Consider the following 14,092-nt stretch of genomic DNA (forward strand, 5'->3'; position numbering starts at 1 on the left):
ATTCTATCTTGTGGAGCTCCAGGGTGGGAGCTAATCCTGCTGTATGTTGTGTCTGCCCGCTTTCATTCACGACAGATTGTTTCCTCTTATGTTTTGTAACTGTGGGCTGTGAACTCAGGTGCAGAGGGCCTTGTCAGTGGGAATCCACATGACTAGTACGGTGTCTCTCTCTACAGAGGTTTTGTGTCTGCTCTGCCAAGAGTACTTCAGGGGTACTACCAACACTGGACCACATTATTTGATCATTTTATTTGGGCTCCCTGGACCATGCGGATGGTATAAATTGGAACCCCAAATCTAAGTGAGGGCAAGTCTTTGGTTATGAATTCTCAAGGGAGATCTTTTATTGTCACCTAGATCTCAGGGTGAGACAGACAAGGTCCTTCTATGCTCCCTGGGCTGAGGGCAGATTTTTTTTTTTTTTTAGTCCACTCTTTTACTGTAGCTGTCACCTTTTAAGGGTACGAGCTTTCTGTTAGGGTCTGTTTTTAACTTCCCAGGCAAGGCCTCCTCTCTAATCTCCAGGTGGCTGTAAGACCCAAACCCCTTCACCGCCAAGAGCCACGCCGCCCAGCGGCTCACGCAGCTCTGGTGTTGGACTTCGTCTGCGCGCCTCGCAGGGACCCCTTGCTTTCCTGCGGCCCAGCCGTGCTTGCAAAGGACGTTTGCTTGATTGGATGTAGCACCTGTAGGTGCCTCATTGTGGGGACATGCTTGTCAGGTTATTCCATTCACGATATCACAAAAAACACCCAGGCTACTTCTTCATACAAACAAGTTCACACCTCTCTCACCTTAAAACATCCAGCCAGTCAACGAATCGTCTACCCCAGCAGTCCCCTGCCTTTCTGGCACCAGGGACCAGTTTCATGGAAGACAATTTTTCTATGGCCTAGGCGGGGGGCAGGGGTGGTTCCAGGATGATTCAAGCGCATTACATTTATCGTGTACTTTATTTCTATTATTATTACATTGCAATATATAATGAAATAGCTACACAACTCACCATAATGCAGAATTAGTGGAGCCCTGAGCTTGTTTTCCTGCAACTAGATGGTCCCATCTGGGGGTGATGGAGACAGTGACTATAAACACAGTTGCAGCTTCGCTTGCTCACCTCCTGCTGTGCGGCCCAGTTCCCAACAGGCCACGGCCAGCACTGGCCCCAGCCTGGGGGTTAGGGACTGCAGCTCTACCCTTCACGCACAGGGCAACCTGTCACCTTCTTCACAGCCAAACTTCTGGAAGGTGCTCTCTCCTAGCTGTCTACATTTGCTCTTCTCCCTACGCTCTGCACCCAGCTGCAGGCTTCTGTGCACTTCCAGCACGCTACAGAAACTGCCTTTTCCAAAACCACGACCTGCACGTTTTAATCAAAGGACACTCTTGAGCCTCCTGCAGGCAGCATTAGACATTTCTCTTCCTGAAACTTTCTCTTCCTGTGGCTTCTGTGACTCTGCACACACCTGCTCCCCCCGCCCCCGGCCATCCTTTCTGACTTTCCTCTGCTGGCTGGCCTCTCGGAGGTCAGCCCTGGCCTGCCTTTACTCCCTGGGAAACCTCACCCACGGCCCTGGCTCAATTGCTAGCCCCTACCCTGATAATCCCCACGTTGCTACTGCCACCTGTGGCAGATATGGTTCTCCTGTGTCTATTCGCCCATTATTCTAAAGAAACACCATTTGTTTTTTTTGTTTTGTTTTTTTATTTATTTTTTATTTTATTTATTTATTTTTTTGAGACAGAGTCTCACTCTGTTGCCCAGGCTAGAGTGAGTGCCGTGGCGTCAGCCTAGCTCACAGCAACCTCAGACTCCTGGGCTCAAGCGATCCTCCTGCCTCAGCCTCCCGAGTAGCTGGGACTACAGGCATGCACCACCATGCCCGGCTAATTTTTTCTATATATATTTTTAGCTGTTCATATAATTTCTTTCTATTTTTTAGTAGAGGTGGGGTCTCGCTCTTGCTCAGGCTGGTCTCGAACTCCTGAGCTCAAACGATCCGCCCACCTCGGCCTCCCAGAGTGCTAGGAAGAAACACCATTTGTAACTGGCCTTGCGGCTGCCCACAAGAAAGGCTGCATTTCCCAGGCTCCCTTGCAGCTAGGGGCAGCCATGTGACCTGGCCTGGCCCCTGTACCTCACCCCCCTTTTTCTTTCCTGCTGGTTAGAATCCTCACATGATGGTGAGACATCGTAGATGAGGGCAAGATCTCAGGATGGCTGAGCAACAAGATCGAAGGAGCCTGAGTCCCCATGGAGCTGCCCACCTCACCATCATTACGTGACAGAGAACTAATACTTTCTTTTGTATAAATTACTATCACTCTGGTCCCTGTGAGGCCAAGCCTACTAAAACACCATGTCAGGTCTCTGCTGACTTCAAACCCTATCTCGCTATTAGCTGCCTGATATTCCCCCATGAAAGTCTCAAAACAATCTTAGGGTGCTTGACCACTCCCCACCACGCCTGGTCCTCTCCCTCCTTCCTCATTGGCTCCTTCTTGCCCTCCCTCTCAGCTCTCCCAAATGTCCCTGGGTTCTGCCCACTTCTCTCCGCACCTGCTTGCACGGTCCTGGTTCTGCTCCACACACTGCCCCTGAATTGCACCTAAGTGATCTCCCTGTCTCTGTTTTCCACATTGCACCTGCAGTGAGCCTGCTAAAAATGCTTAAAAGCTTTTCCAACTCCCCATAATCCCAACAAACACTCCTCCTCCTTTTGGAACATTCATCTCCCTCCCTCCCTCCACTTTGCCTTGGCTAATTCTTACCCTTTAGGTCTCAACCTAGGTATTACTCTCTAGGGAGGCCTTCCCTAGAGATAAACTAGCAGAAAATGAGGCCATATACAAAGTTTTTTGGGGGGTTTGTTTTTTTTTTTTGAGACAGAGTCTCACTCTGTTTCCCAGGCTAGAGTGCCGTGGCGTCAGCCTAGCTCACAGCAACCTCAAACTTCTGGGCTCAAGCGATCCTCTTGCCTCAGCCTCCCAAGTAGCTGGGACTACAGGCATGCGCCACTATGCCCGGCTAATTTTTTCTATATATATATATATATATATTTTTTTTAGTTGTCCAGATAATTTCTTTCTATTTTTAGTAGAGACGGGGGGGGGGGGGGCCGGGGAGGGGGGTCTCACTCTTGCTCAGGTTGGTCTCGAACTCCTGACCTCAAGCGATCCTCCCGCCTCGGCCTCCCAGAGTGCTAGGATTACAGGCGTGAGCCACCGCGCCCGGCCATTTCTTTCTATTTTTAGTAGAGACAGGGTCTCGCTCTTGCTCAAGCTGGCGAGTTTGTTGTTTGTACTCATACATAGTAATGAACCATGGACACTGCATCCATGAAATATACATGTATGTACGTGTGTGTGAGCACGCATGCACATGTGTGTGTGTGTGTATACAGAGAGTGCTCATTTTGTCATTTATCACCGGCACATCACTTCATTAGTAACAAACAGCATTTCTTTCAATAAAACCAATCATTTGTTATACAAACCTTGAAACTAAAAAATCTAAAACAAAACTCGGTAATACAATAAACAATAAAAATATTCTATCAATAAAAACAAATGTGGGCCAGGCGCAGAGGCTCATGCCTGTAATCCTAGCACTCTGGGATGCTGCAGCAGGAGGATCCCTTGAGGTCAGGAGTTCAAGACCAGCCTGAGCAAAAGCAAGCCCCCATCTCTACTAAAACTAATAATAATTTTTAAAAATTAAAAAATAAGAATAAAAAACAAAAACAAATGTGAACATTTTAAGTAAAATGAGAATATTATTTTTGATTTGATACTAGCAAAATCTTTGACGAATTCTTTTTTTTTTTTTTGAGACAGGGTCTCTGTCACCCAGGATAGAGTGCAGTGGCTTCATCACAGCTCGCTGCAACCTCAAACTCCTGGGCTCAAGAGATCCTCCTGCCTCAGCCTCCCAACGTCCTAGAATCACAAGCATGAGCCACTGCACCCGGTCCCTTTGATGAGTTTCATAACTTCCTTTTCTCTGCACCCCTGCCCTGCTATTGGGTTTCTCTGTTGAACAATGCTCGTACTTCATTAAAGACTGTTGTCTCAGAGTGTTCCTTCCAACGTCTTAAACTAGTTTTAATTTGGAAAGAGAACATTCTGTGGTAGATAGCGAGAAAAAATTCAAAAATCGAAATAATAAAGAACTTATTTTATGGGAAAACTTGCATTCACATTGTAGAGTTTATATTAACTCTAACAGGACTTATAAGACCAGTCGTTAGCCGGTTTCAGAGGCCAGACATTAGTACACATTTCTAGAAGACAGAAAATGGATGAGATCATACTGGCAGAGAAATCAGAGCAGGAGAACACTGGTCTGGAACCCAGGTGGGACAAGGTGAGGCTCCAAACAGGAGGTGCCGGGCGTGAAGAGACCAGTAGGAAGAAAGAGAGAAAATGAAATGATTGATTAAAGGATAATCTCGGAACCACTCCACAGCCATCCCTGGGTATAGTCAGTACTTGCCCCCAGGATAAAACCAGCAAAAAACAAAGCAAGAGTCATTAATTCACATGCATAAAGCAGACAAGCGGGAGTCACAGGCGAGGGATGTGGACCAGGGGATGCAGGTGGGCCTGACCACAGGGGCAGCTCAACCATGTCCATCCTTCTGATTTTCCAGGAGAAGCTAGGAATGTGGATTTTTAGGGGAAATCAACCAAAATGTTGATAACTTACAAATATGCATATGTCTATCTACCTATAAAAGCCAAATGAAATGAGTCTCACGTGCCTCATGGACCATCAACTGGAGGTCTCTTCTAAACAAAAATGAACAAGCCGCCTGGGAAGTTTCCTGAAGTGGGTGTGGAGGGACCTCCTTAGCTGGCCTTTGGTGGTGAGAGGTGGGGCCTGCGCGCAGATGGCCGTAAATCAGGGTTTCCCCAACCTTCTTGCCATTGACCTGTTGGGACAGGTAATTCTTCATTGTGGGGGGCTTCCCTGTACCTTGTAGAATATTTAGCAGCATCTCTGGCCTCTACCCACTAGGTGCCAGTAGCATTCCCCTAATTATGACAGCCAAAAATGTCTGCAGACATTCTCAAATGTCCCCTGGGTGGGAAGAAGGGAATAAGAACCACTGGCCTGAATGAAACATTTTAACCAAGTAACACACCTGCCTACAGAGCTTGCAACCCGTTCAGGGATAGACCGAGAGCGAACCGACCCACTCAGCTGCCACGGAGAACCACGTGGGCCTCTTAATTTCAGTGGCATCATAAAGGATTCGTATGAACAGACAGATCAGGCCTGCAATCCCAGCACTTTGGGGGGCTGAAGTGGGAGGATTGCTTGAGGTCAGGAGTTCAAGACCAGCCTGAGCAAGAGTAAGACTCTGTCTCTACTGAAAATACAGAAAAATTAGCCAGGCGTGGTGATGTGTGCCTGTAGTCCTTCCCAGCTACTTGGGAGGCTGAGGCAGGAGCATCGCTTGAGCCCAGGAGTTTGAGGCTGCAGTGAGCTAGGCTGACGCCACGGCACTCTTGCCAGGGAGACAGAGCAAGACTCTGTCTTGAAAAAAAAAAAAAAAAGGCAATTAAGAGATGGAGGATCAATTCATTCGATATTTGTCTAACAGAAGCTCCAGAAAGACAGAACAGAGAAAATGGAGGGGAAGAAATAATCAGACAAGATACTATTTGATTGAGAAAACATTTCAAAAAGAAAAGGGGTCTGCACCAGTGGTCCTCACCTCAGCTGCACATTGGAATCACTCAAGGAGTTTCAGACCCCTGGTGCTGAGACTCCTGCTTCTGGCCAGGGTGGAGTAACAGGGCCAGGTTCGCCCTCCTGCCTGGAGCAGCCACCGCCACCGCCGTCGCCTCGACCCAAGCAGCCCGAATACACGGAACAACAGTGTTCGAGCACTGACAGACTATAACGAGAGCAATAAAATCCCAAGATTGTCCAACTTACCACTTTGAGTGAGTTCCCAAACTGTGGGGCAGGGACGGGCCGTGAGGGACTTCCTGAGTTGAGGAAATGGAGCGTGGAGTCCAAGCAAGCCACAGCAGCTAGAGCTTAGAGGGCAGAACACCCCAGAAGGGGGACTGCACAGAGAACCCCGGAGAAGTCAGCGAAGAGCCACCAGCACGTGTGCGTGAGGAAACTATTCAAGGCCAGGGGAGGAACCACCTGAAGGCGCTGGAGGGCGCAGTGTCCGGGACTCACACAAGGCCGGCGCCGGGGCCTTTTCCCAGCAGCCAGACGGGAAAACTCATAATTCACAAGGCATCGGGTGGAGGCTCAGGAGGGTTTTGCCACAGTAACGGGGAATGATCAACCCTGGATTGAGCCCGGCTCTGGCCCTGCCTGACAAATCATACAGATTACACAAGTACGGGTGCGGCAGGGCAAAATTTACACTCTCTGGCAATCAAAGATTACTCCAGGCATAATGAAACAATTAACAGGGTGAAGAGACAACCTACAGACCCGGAGAAAAGATTTGCAAACCATACATTTGGTAAGGTGTTAATGTCCAAAATACACAAAGAACTCAAAAAACTCAAGAGTGAAACAACAAATAACCTGATTGAAAAGTGGGCAGAGGATCTGAACAGACATTTCTCAAAAGAAGACATACTAACGGCCAAAAAGTATTAAAGAAATGATTGACATCATTAATCATCAGGGGAATGCAAATTAAAACCACAATGAGACAGCAATTCACACCTGTCAGAATGGCTATTGGCAAAAACACAAAAGGTAAGTGTTGGCAAGAGTGTGGAGAAAAGGGAACCTTTGTATACCGTGGGAATGTAAATTAGTACAGCCATTAAGGAAAGCTGTATGGAGTTTCCTCAAAAAACTAAAAATAGGCCGGATGCGGTGGCTCACGCCTGTAATCCTAGCACTCTGGGAGGCCGAGGTGGGCGGATCGTTTGAGCTCAGGAGTTCGAGACCAGCCTGAGCAAGAGCGAGACCCCACCTCTACTAAAAATAGAAAGAAATTATATGGACAGCTAAAAATATATATAGAAAAAATTAGCCGGGCATGGTGGCGCATGCCTGTAGTCCCAGCTACTCGGGAGGCTGAGACAGGAGGATCGCTTGAGCTCAGGAGTTTGAGGTTGCTGTGAGCTAGGCTGACGCCACGGCACTCACTCTAGCCTGGGCAACAGAGTGAGACTCTGTCTCAAAAAAAAAAAAAAAAAAAAATGAAGGAAAAAAAAAAAGGCCAGGCGTGGTGGTGTGCGCCTGTAGTCCCAGCTACATGGGAGGCTGAGGCGGGAGGATCGCTGGAGCCCAGGAGTTTGAGGCCAGCTGGAGGCAACATAGCAAGACCCCATCTCTAGAAAAAAACAAAAAGCGAAGGCACAAAAGAGACATTTTCAAATATACAAAAGCTAAACCACCAGACTCACATCACAAAAAAATGTTAAAGGACGGCCTTCAAGCAGCAGAAAAAACAATACTAGAAGGAAATCTGGATCTACAGAAAGGAATGGAGAGCATTGGAAACAGGAGTTGTAGGGTCAATATGCATGACTGTTTTCTTATTTTTAAATACCTTTAAAAGATAATAGACTGTTTAGACAAAAATAATAACAATGGGCTGGACACAGTGACCGGTGCCTGTGATCCCAGAGCTTTGGGTGGGGGCTGGGGAGTGGAGGGGTTTGGAGGGAAGGATAGTTGAGGCTAGGAGTTCGAGACCACCCTGAGCAGCATAGTGAGACCCTGTTTCCAGGAAAAAAAATTTCAAATTAGCCAGGTGTGGGACTAGCAGCCTGTAGCCCCAGCTATTAACACTTGGGAGGCTGAGGCAAGATGGCTTGAGCCCAGGAGTTCGAGGTTACAGTGACCTATGATCATGCTACTGTACTCCAGCCTGGGTGCCAGAGAGAGACCCCGTCTCTAATTAATAATAATGTTATTATAATTATTATATGTTATTATTATAATAACAATGTATTGTAGGGTTTAGAACAAAGACAAAAGTAAAATGCATGACAATAATAGCATTAAGCCTGGGAGGGGAGAAATGAAAGCATACCAATATAAAGTTTTTATATTATCTATCATGTGGTATCATATCCCTCAAAGGTAGACTGAGATAAGTTAAAGATGAATACTATAAGCCCTAAAGCAGCAATTAACAGAACAAAGCAGAGTTATAGCTAATAAGCCAAAAAAAGAGGAAAAACAAAAACATAAAAAAAACCTGATTTCCAAAAGAAGGCAGAAAAAGAGGGAAAAAAGATATAAAGAACAGATGGGGGGAAATGGCAAAACGCTAGAGGCAAATCTAACCATAGCAGTAATCACACTACATGTACATGGTCTACGCCAGAGAAAGAAATAAAAGGCATCTAGATTGGAGAGAAAGAAGTAAAACTACATTTTCAGATGGCATGATCATGCATATAGAAAATCCTAAAGAACCAAGAAAAGTAATTAGAATTAATAAATTAGTTCAACAGATTTGCAGGCTACAGGATCGGTATACAATATATGTAAGTATATGAAAAGATGCTCAACATCATCAGTCATTAGGAAAATACAAATCAAAACCACAATGAGACACCACGCCACACACAGAAGGATGGCTAGAATCAAAATGACAGACAATAACAAGTGTTGGCAGGAGGTGGAGAAATTGGAACGCTTGGGCATTGTTGGTGGAAATATAAATGGTGCAGTGGCTTTGATAAACAGTTTGGCAGTCCCTGAAAAAGGTAACATGACTTAATTCTGTTCCTAGGTATGTATCCAAGAGAAATTGAAAATATATGTCCACCAAAGACCTGTACATGAATTTTGATAGCAGTGTTACTCATAATAGCCAAAAAGTGTTTCCAGAAAGTGGAAGCAACACAACATATCCATCAACTGATGGACGATAACGAAACGTGGTGTATCTACACAACGGAACACTGTGCGGCCACTAAAAGGAAGGAAGCACTGACACGCTAGAGCATGGACGATCCTTGGAAACGTGCTAAGTGGAGGAAGCCAGACACAAAAGGCCATACACTGAATGGTTCTATTTATACGAAATACCCCAAACAGGCAAATTCATAGGTACAGAAAGTAGAAAACTGGTTGCCATTGGCTAAGGGGAGGCGGATATGGACAGTGACAAGCAGGAAGTTTCCTTTGTGGTTATTAAAATGTTCTAAAATTATATGGCAGTGGCGGTTGCGCAACTCTGTGACTGTACTAAAACCCACTGAATTGAACACTTTAAAGGAGTGAATTATATGGTATATAAATTATACCTCAATTTTTAAAGCATCAAGAAAAGGGGATTAGACATATTTAAAGTTATAAAGATGACCAGTAGAAGGACTACCAACAAAAAATATCACTAACAAAAATAAAGAAGAGAAAAAAAGTGAGTGAGGCATTATAAATTCTCCATCCTTCACATCAGGGGGTCAATAGTGCTTAAAGCCATAAATGATCCTTTTCGCAGCTCAAGAGGTGGCTACCAGCATCAAAAACAGAACTCCTTAAAAGTGGTTACCTCACTGGCCTGGGAGTGAATGGAGATTTTTTACTTTTTCATTTTATTAATTAACAAATGAAAAAAGACGGGGGAGATAAATTAACTGTGTCAGAAAATTTATGGTTGAAATTTTTTGGTTCTTGTACACAGAGCATTGTGTACAAGATTGTGTACAAGATTTGTGTACATTGTGTACATTTGATTATTGTACACAGAGCATCACTGAATTCACTCAGGCCACGCAAACAGTTCTTTTGCATCTTCTGTGTTTTCCCTAATGGACTTTTCATTCATTGGAATTTGTTAGGCTGGAATAAAAAATGAAAGACTTGGTTTAGTCCTTGAAACTTACATTCATTTGGGAGTCAGTACCCATAATATAAAAATATTATACCAATATAAAAAATAAAAATATGCATTAAAAATATACAAATAATATAAAAATATATTAACTACAGTTTTCCTCCTAAAAGCTGCGAAATCTCAGCAAATTCCCCTTCTGCCTCATAACATATCGAGAAGATGAAGCAGATCATGCAAAAAATAAAAATTAAATATATATTTTTTTCTTTTTTTTAGATAGAGTCTCACTCTGCTGCCTGGGCTAGAATGAGTGCCGTGGCGTCAGCCTAGCTCACAGCAACCTCAAACTCCTGGGCTCAAGTGATCCTCCTGCCTCAGCCTCCCGAGTAGCTGGGACTACAAGCATACACCACCATGCGTGGCTAATTTTTTTTGTTTCTATTTTTAGTTGCCTGGCTAATTTTTTTCTGTTTTTCATAGAGAAGGGGTCTTGCTCTCAGGCTGGTCTGGAACTCCTGGCCTCAAGCGATCCTTCCACCTCGGCCTCCCAGAGTGTTGGGATTACAGGCGTGAGCCACGGTGCCTGGCCTTGTATTCAGCCTTTAAGAAACCAGTATTGTCCTTCACATATTGACATATTATTCCAACAAAGATGCTTGCTCCTGCCTTTGGTTAGAAAGCACCCAGTTATCTAGGGGAAGCAGCGGGTGGGACAGCTCTTTGCTGGTGCTGCCTAAAGCTCCTGGGTCTTTTAGCTGAAGAACTGGAAGAGAGAAAACAGATTACCCAGGGGCCCCCCAAACTAGAGATATGTGTGACAGTCTCTTTGCCCCTGATAATTTTCTGGGTGTGCTGTGCTGGATTCCAGCCGTCTAAAGAGCAACATGTACCCGAAATAAGAAAGGCCACGTTATCTGGGGCAAATCTGACACGATACAGAGATGGAGGGAGATGTCATCCACAGCCTCGTGGTCAGATCTTCTTCAGCACTTCGTATTTGGTCTCAGGATGCTGAGCTCCTCAGGGCCTCCGAAAGCAGGTCTTCGGTGTTAACTGAGTTCTGCCAAAATGATCTAGTACTCAGGAAGTCGTTGGAACACTGTATAAAGGTGCTGAGACTTTTATGGAATTTCACCTACCATATTGTTTTGAAGGGCTGGCAATAAATTAATATACGTGTCCCCAGCATAAGACTACAGTGGGATTTTTTTAAGGAGCCAAAATGGAGTTATTTGCAGATACAGTTTGGTTTACGAAGCATGTCTTGCTGTTTCTTAATGCTTTCACCCCTCGCAGTCTTGGCACGCTAAGCTCATGCCCGCTGAGGGAACCCACTGACTCCATCAGCCTGGCTTGACCTCTTGCGGCCCTTGACCCTTTAGACTGCGTGCCCCAGCTCTGGGCTCCCATGGCGGAGAGGAGCACAGCCGGGTGGGCAGGATGGAGGGGTGGGCAGGAGGGCAGCTGGAAGGGGATGGTGGGAGGATGAGAAGGGTGGGTATCTGCTGAGAGGGTGGATGGGGTAAGTCGGTAACCAAGAGAGTACATGGAAGGGGTGGCTGGACAGGTGGGTGGATGGAGGAGGATGGGTGGGCTGGTGAGTGAACGTGAGCTGCTCGTGAACTTGGAGTACACAGGGCTTTGAAAAGTCACTGCGGTACCGGTACCTTGGGCAGCAGGGTGGGGATCTGATGAGGGGATTAAGCTTCTGAAAGTGGGTGGAAGAAAAAAGCGCTGCAAATTCCTCCTCAGCTTTCGTTCTGGAGCAGACGCTGTGCTTAGCACCCACAGCCTCCTTGCCTGTCGCCTTTGGGATCCAGAAGGGAGACGCAGGCAGAGGGGACGGGAAGCCGCGTGGCAGCAGTGCCCCCTGGTGGCTGTGAGGGGAGTTGACGTTGGGTAGTCTGCATATTCTTCCTTAAGAACTTTCCATTGTCTATTCTTCCCCAACCCCATACTAGAATATCAACTCCATGAGGACAGGGATTTTTATCCATTTACTCATTGTTGCATATCCAGCGTCTAGAATAGCTCCTGGAACATAGCAGGTGTTCAGTAAATGTTAACTGAATGAATGAATGACACAGATTTCAAACTCTGCTCCACCATTTTATTGACGCTTGACCCTAACCAGCTCTCTTAACTTCATAAAGCCTCAATTTCCTCATGGTAATATGGAGATGCTAACACCCCCCTCTCACAAGCATTAACAGGAGGAAAGAGACCTGCACATGCTAGGCAAGGGCCCTTGGTCACTGCTTGTCCCCTTCATCCTCCAGCCAGCACTGATGACACATCATATACTGACAGCAGCACATCATCTTCACGAAGAAACCAATTTGATGGGCACATTTGCTGAAAGAGCTTCCCACTGGGTGTAGGGCAGCAGGGGAAATAACCCCAGCCTGGTCCCAGGCTTGCCAGGCAAGGAGGAAGTGTAGCTAGATGGACAAGGGAAGGCCAGGTGAGGGGAGAGACCCCTCTTCCACCGTCCACGCCCCATCTCCCCACCCGCAGCCACACCCGGCCCTTCTGCCTGCCTTGAACCATCGGGCTCCCTCTGCCCTCCTTGCCTTTGCAGACGCCGTATCCTCTGCCTACATTCCCTTTTCCAACCCACGGCTGTGCCCCACGCCCAAGTCCTCTAGAACAGCTGCCTCCTGCTCTCCCTGTGGCCACTCTGGCCCTGCAAATCCATCTCCCTGCAAGCAGACTCACTCTAAACTGCAAATATGCTTACCTCACTTTCCAGCTTGAATCTGTTCTTAGGACAGAGTCCAAATCCTCTGACCTACCATTTTGTGGTCTGGACCCAGCCCATCTCCTAGCCATCTTGCCTTTCCCAATGCTGGCTTCAAATCTTACACCAGACAATCCAAGCCATTTGCTACCTCTGGGCCTTGGCCCACGCAGTCTCCTTTGCCTGGAAATCCACCCCCCCTGCATAGAGGGCTTGTGTTGCACTTGCCCGCCCAGGAGCCATTTCCTCTCCCTCTGGTAATGGAATCTGCTCTCCAGCTCTCAGATCTGGGGTTCTTGTAGGGCTGACTCATTTCGTTCAAGGGTGACCTTAAGGCTCAGCCTGGCAGGTTCTTTTTTAACTGGACTGCTGTGGGTGCAACGTGCACTCTCCCTTCTGTCTTATTCCAGCTTCCCCCATTTCGTTTATCCTGGAGGCACTAGAGTTTGCGGCTCCTGGTACAGACTCCTCATTGCTCCCTCTGTCAGGGTCTGATTCCCGCCTGGATCCCAGGTGTTCACTTCCAGTTCTCAGATCACCCCAGGCGCAACTTTCCTGCCCTGACGCCCAACATTGCCCCTGGTTCTGTGGGGATTCGGTTCTTCCCCTTCAGGTGTCAGGAGCTGGGGTTCGCCTAAGCATGTCCATATTTTCCCTTGAGGAAGGACAGGAGCACAGGCTAGAGGCGGGGACTAGAGAGGACGGGTGAGCTCCAGGGGCACCTCTGGGCTGCGTCCTGTGAGAATGGACCCTTTGACTCAGGGCATCGCCAAAGGCAGCCTCCAGCTGGGTCCCGCATCTCTGCCCAATGACTCTCCCCCTCTGCACGCTCAGAGTCTGGCCATGGCAGGCACTTGATGCAGGTTTGGTGAGTGAAGAATGAAGGGCTTGGCCTATCTGGGGCTTTCATCTCTATTAGCTCATTGTTTCCTTTAGCTACTGCCTTCCCAGGCACCTTGCCAGTGTCCAGGGTTGAAGAAGGGACAAGGGGGTAGGGTACTTCCTTCAAGGGAGACCAGGACCCTGAGACCCCATGGGGAATGAGCCTTTATGGACAAGAGCTGTTTCTCTCTAGTGGCAAAGGACGGAGAAGGGAGTGGGTCCTGGGAGGAGAGAGGCAGCTCCAGATGGGGTCCTGCTGGAGGAGGAGTCACCTTGGGCATCACCTTCACCTAAGGACCTCTCATGTCCCTGCTCCTCCCGGAGCGACCCTAGAAGGATTAGGATTAGAAAGAGGAGAGCCCTAGGCTTGGGTGAGGGTAGGGGCAGCCATGGAGGTGAGGGGACCTCGAGTGTGTGTGTACATCTGGGAAGCTGGCCTTAGGCCCTCTGCCTAGATCCCGGAGTCCTGGCGTGGCGAGGAAGGAAGTTAGACATTCGAACATGGAACTGCCCGACCCCGTCCCTCACTCCTTCCGCTGACCTCCGCTCTGGCCTCAGCTGCTCCGAATGCATCATCCTCCCCCAGCAAATATCAGCCCCACGGGACCAGATCCTAGAAGGCCTCGGCACCGAATTGGGGGTGTCTTTCACTCAGAAGAGGATGCGTGGTGGAGTCTGTGGG

This window comes from Eulemur rufifrons, chromosome 14 (assembly GCF_041146395.1).
Source record: "Eulemur rufifrons isolate Redbay chromosome 14, OSU_ERuf_1, whole genome shotgun sequence".
Classification (NCBI taxonomy): Eukaryota; Metazoa; Chordata; class Mammalia; order Primates; family Lemuridae; genus Eulemur; species Eulemur rufifrons.